This window comes from Diadema antillarum, unplaced genomic scaffold (assembly GCF_040938485.1).
Source record: "Diadema antillarum isolate AM-2024a unplaced genomic scaffold, OU_Dant_1.0 scf00000117, whole genome shotgun sequence".
In the NCBI taxonomy this organism is placed as follows: domain Eukaryota; kingdom Metazoa; phylum Echinodermata; class Echinoidea; order Diadematoida; family Diadematidae; genus Diadema; species Diadema antillarum.
The window spans coordinates 1006440-1012439 of NW_027271006.1; the positions used below are offsets into that span (position 1 = coordinate 1006440).

At 40.5% G+C, this 6000-nt stretch overlaps 1 pseudogene; it reads left to right on the top strand.

Moving 5' to 3' along the window:
* The window catches only part of LOC139719937 (cyclic nucleotide-gated channel alpha-3-like), a 59168-nt pseudogene extending 53538 nt beyond the window's left edge, over positions 1 to 5630 (top strand).
* The last annotated feature ends 370 nt before the right edge of the window (positions 5631 to 6000 follow it).

A 6000-nucleotide genomic window follows, 5' to 3' on the forward strand; every position in this document is an offset into this window, starting at 1 on the left:
TTGTCGTTCTGGTGGAATATATCATGTTCTGTGCTATTTGAGAAGGAATGCCAAAGGGATGGCCCATCTTTAAGAGATGTTAAGATTTTTATCCGGTGGATACTAGATATTCAATGATTATCATGCTCTATGATCAAGGTGACAGGAAAAATAAATGTGCTCAACAGGGTTCGTGTTCCCCCCCCCCTTATGAGATTGTGAAAAAAACCCATCGACTTTAAAGGCATGTGCAGATGAAACAAAAACGCAGCTTTAGTGCTTTAACAAAGTAGTTCTAAAATGTGAGTTAGGGACAGAAACAACCAATGTAAATATTTTACAATCAATGTTAAATATACAAAATGTGAACAGCAGTCATAATGAAATTGTTTCTAGACTAAACCGTTAGTCTGGAAAAGTTATGGCTGTATAGTGAGAAGGTTATATGGTTTAGTGAAAAAAAAATAGGGATATCTTCTATTTTAGACTTTATTGCGACGTTTTTATATGGTAGGATGTTTTGTGATACAACTAACCTACACATATACATCAAATGTGATAACTCAAAATCATTTTTTAAAATCACTGCTCCCAATGGTAAACAATACCTTTAACAAAATCCCCTATACATTCCCTCATGGGCAGTGGGTATTACAGAGGAACACTTGCTGTGGAGTGGTGCTTGTGGAAGAGTATCATCGATCGTCAAGCCCGCTAAACTTGGAACCTCCGCCCCTCCTCCTTACACACACACACACACACACACACAAACAAACACATACGAATAAACCGATATTTCTTCGGAGTCTGGGACAGAGATGGAGAGAGGGGGTAGAGAGGGAGAGAGAGAGAGAGATATGTGCAATGCTCATCGATGATGTCCAAATGCAGACTATTATAGTTCAGTTGGACAGAATGCCACATCAGAATAATAATCTTAATAACTATATGATAATACCACCTGACATCTTTTCTTGCAACCTTCCAAAACTTGCAGGAATGCACAGCGGGCCAAGCCTCGCATCATTGTCTTTGACCGCTCAAGCACCATGTACACCCGCTGGCTCTTCATCATCACACTGGCAGTGCTTTACAACTGGTATCTCATCATCGCTCGTGCGTCGTTCACCCAACTTCAGACCAAGTACTCAGTGCTGTGGTTTTCGCTGGACTACATCTGCGACGTCATTTACATCCTTGACATATGTGTACAGCTCAGAACAGGTACCAGCAAAACTCACTTTGAAATAATTGTTATATACGTACGTGTAATGATTTGTTGTTGTTGTTGTTGTTGTTGTCTTCCTTTCTCAGGATAGTCATACTCAATACTTCATTTCATCTTCCCAAATTTGCCGCATGTACGTTGATAACAATAATAGTGTCTATTTGCATAGGGCACACTTTAATCCTTCGGTAGACAAGGTTACAGTAGAAGTTCACGAATTTTGGAAATCAATCTGAATTGGTGTTAAACTTCTGATCTCCGTACAAACCACTTACTTCCCAATTTTTTACCTGTCAATGCTTCAACCTTCATCAGTAGAATGACCCGTCTTCGACTTGATCACGTGACGGTCGATGTGTGGGTCACTGATTCTCGGAAGTTTGTAGGGCCCTTCCCATCCCCACCCCCACCCCCTCGTCTTTGTTTGGAGAAAGTTGGTAGGCGTTGATGTAAAGTACTTCTTTCCTCTTTCAAATAATCGAGGTTCCCGGTCCAGAACCTTCTACTTATGTTTTGAGATTAAAGTTTGACAACAACTTCACATGTTACACTGTATTCACAAAGTGCATAATCAATCGTTACAATAGCAGTCCACAGTGATTCATCAACATCCCTCAGACGTGAATGAGATGAGTTTCCATTATCAAAAACGAGTGGGGTATTGTTATATAGCTCTTCTTAATTTTTCTATAAGGCCTATACCTATAAGATCTATATGACTTATACAGAAATAGTCATTTAACAATACAATGTAACATCATTTAATGAAGTAATGGCCTTGAAAAAGTTGAAAAAGATATTTCTTTTCTCTCTTTTTTAATTTTTTTAGACGGGGTAATTGCGGCCCGCTACAACTGCTGACGATATCCACAAACATCGATTTTGTGATTGCTTGTTTTTCTTCTTCTTCTTCTTCTTTTTCTTTAGACATTAATTTCCTAAAGATGATGCATTCTTAAAAGATTCTTTGATTACATTGCTTCTCAGCCTTATAGCTATGACTATGACCCTTTATCAATTTATCAAGAGGAAAGTAGAGACACGACACGTTAGAAGCTCCTCCGCACTCCTTGATAATTAATAGACAGTTATCTGTTTAAACAATTAAGGCCTCGGCACACCCAGCACGGTAACTGCAACGGTCCTGTTATTTGCTATAGTGCGCCAAAAGGAACTAAGTCTGGTTCATGTAAAAAGAAATGAGATAAGAAAATAAATAAATGAATGAATAGATAAATAAATAAATAAATAAATAATAATAATAATAATAATAATGATAATAATAATAATAATAATAATAGCAATAATTATAATAATATTAAAAATAATCCGGTACGATGATCCCAAATCTTATTCTTATGTCAAAATCAAGAGCATCAAAATCACCAGCTGAAGATTTATTTTGTGACAAAATTATTACCGAAGAAGTGATATTGTAGCAGAACCTGACATGGTTCCTTGTGGCGCACCATAACAACAACAACAACAACAACAACCAAAAACAAAAACAAAAGAAAACAAAAAACCCGGACCGTTGCCGTTACCGTGCTCGGTGTGCCGAGTTCTTAACGCTCCTCACTACCTTAAATACGGGTTATGAGTTCCTCTCTGTGAGGTGTTTTTGAGCCTAGGGAACTTTGAGGAATAAACTAATAGCCTTAATGACTAGCTTTGTCGAAATATTTTCAAACCCGGTGACTAGCTGTATCATTTATTCACGACTGCCCAGATTATTTGCAAATGTGCCAATTACCTCCCTTACACAGATGACGCTGTCCATAAATATTTTCAAAGTTAGAAGAGACTATGTGTTTCCGGTTTTTATGATGTAACCAGTGGCGGATCCAGAGGGGGTCGCACCGGGCGCGCGCCCCCTCTTTATTTTTGGTGAAAACAAAAGAAATTCAAAAAATGTCGGGGGAGGGGTGCGCGCTCCCCCACCCCCTTCCCCTTTGCAAAGGCGCCTCTCCTTTACGGAATTCCTGGATCTGCCCCTGGTAACACTAGAATATGTTAACTTTGGCTTCACTGTATACAGTAGAACGTACAGTACAGAATCAAAGACACTTGTGTATTCCACTCCAACATACGCCTGGACGTGCATATTACTTTCGGACACTCGCACACATGTACTCAAATTTATTCACAACGAAATCAAATACTTCTGATGTAAGAACCTTTTGAACAAAAACAAAACAAAACACATGACCAATCTCGAATTCCCTTCATCCCCCCCCCCCTCTCTCTCTCTCTCATATATATATATATATATATATATATATATATATATATGCAAACATCATAGTTAAATCAAACTTTCAAACTGTTTCCACTCTTAATCGGGACAACACGAAGTTCCATGTCTTGTAGTCTAGAGTGAAGGTGTGTCTCTAGTGCCTTCTTTTCCTTTTGAGCAACCAACTGCTTATTAAACTCTTTGAATTTCCGAGGTTGTTGAATCTTTCATTATGAAGCAATAAATCGTATGAGTAATGTGTTGTGGTAATCTCGCTTCTTATTCTCCCGTTTTGATAGATTCACCACATTGACCGTCATTCTCAGTTACAGTAAACCGCTACCTGTCAGGGCCCCTTCTTCTTGCATGCTGTGGTTTTTCTTCCTCTTTTTCTTCATCCTCCTCCTCCTTCTTTTTCTTCTTTTTTCCTTCTTCTTTTCTCTATTTTTGTCTTTCAGTGCTGTCAGATTCAAATGACTTCAATAATCTACCTTTGGTTTTCATTACCATGTGTTTATCTTTTCAGGCTACCTGGAACAAGGCATGTTGGTAGTAGACTCGAAAAAGCTGAGGAACAATTACATGAAGGACCGGAAGTGGACGTTTTACTTGGACATGCTTTCCATCATTCCCTTGGATCTGCTGTACATTCAAATTGGACCCATCTACACTATTGTGAGGTTGCCTAGGCTGCTGCGGTTCGGCAGAGCCCTGGAGTTCTTCGAGCGCACGGAGACGGTGACGAATTTCCCTAACGTGTTCCGCGTTGTCAACCTCGTCATCTACATCATCGTCATCATCCACTGGAACGCGTGCATCTATTTCTCCATCTCCAAAGCCATTGGTCTCGGAAGCGACACCTGGGTGTACGACAGCAATCTAACCGACTGCAATGGCAATAAATGTCCTACAGATTCTCTGACCAGAAGATACATCTATAGTTTGTATTGGTCAACCTTGACCTTGACCACCATAGGAGAGACGCCAAAACCTGTGACGGATACCGAACACCTCTTCGTCGTTGTCGACTTCCTGGTCGGCGTTCTCATCTTTGCTACCATCGTCGGTAACGTCGGTTCCATGATCAGTCACATGAACGCGAGCAAGGCGGACTTTCAAAACCGCATCGACGGCGTGAAGCACTACATGAGTTTGAGGAAAGTTAGTAAAGAGCTGGAGCAACGCATCATCAAATGGTTCGACTACATATGGTCCAACAAAAAAAGACTCTAGACGAAGAGGCTATTCTGAATACCTTACCAGAGAAACTTCGTGCAGAAATTGCTATACATGTACATATGGACACGTTAAGACGTGTCACCATATTCTCTGATTGTGAACCCGGTCTTCTTGTGGAACTCGTGTTGAAACTGAAAACCGCAGGTATTTAGTCCTGGGGATTACGTGTGCCGCAAAGGGGACATTGGTCGCGAGATGTACATCGTTAAACAGGGTAAAACTCCAGGTAGTCGGGGAGGACGGAAAGACGGTATTTGCGACTCTGAGTGATGGCAGCTACTTTGGGGAGATCAGTATTCTGAACGTACCAGGAAGTCTATCGGGAAATAGGCGGACAGCTAATGTGCGCAGCGTTGGCTACTCGGATGTCTTTTGTCTGTCTAAGGACGATTTGCTCGACGCGCTGAAAGAATACCCCGAAGCGCGCGTCATCTTGGAAGAGCGCGGACGCACAATACTCATGAAAGATGGACTCATCGACGAGGAGGCGGCAAAACGCGGCGGGCGCACCGCAGAGCAGGCGGAACAAATCGAGAAGCTGGAACGACTCGATGTGAGTGTGACCCGTCTTCAAACGCGGTTCCATCGTCTCTTGCAGGAATACAGCAACTCGCAGATGAAACTCAAACAGCGGCTTACCAGGCTCGAGAAGAAAACAAAAGGAATAAGGAGCTCACAGTCGAACAACGAGGCGACGCCGAGGTCAGGACTCGATACGGAAATCGATACGAACAGGGGATATGTTTCATGATCGAACACTAAAACTCATGAAATTATGTCCAATATGCAGTGCTCGTATTGAAATAAGTGTAATTTGTTATCAAACCAACCAAGAGAAACAGAGAACAAAGAAATTCCATATCAAATAGAACAAAAAACTCTGAACAACTTATCGACTCTATGCTTTCTCAACAAATTAGAAGTACATGACTTCGATTCTGATAATTCATTCATATAAGGCTGACACGTTTACATTTGTACATTTTATATACTATAGATGTCCTTTTCCTTATATTGCAAAAGTTTGTAACATAAGATATGATAGTTTTGATATGTCAGCATTCATAGATGTTATGGTCGCATGTCGCGCTGGAATGTATATGAATATCTAAAAGGTGAATCTCTAACGACGGTGAGGTTTCGTTAATGTTTGCAATCTAATTCAACTGCAGCATTGTCAAAGCGCTGTGATGCACGATGAAGAAAAACTAGGAAATATGAATAAAAAAGAGAACTAGCAATTATGCTATAAATGTAACCATGCAATATGCACATCCCAGCTCTGGTTTCAAATCATATTTTCATGTAATGATCGAAA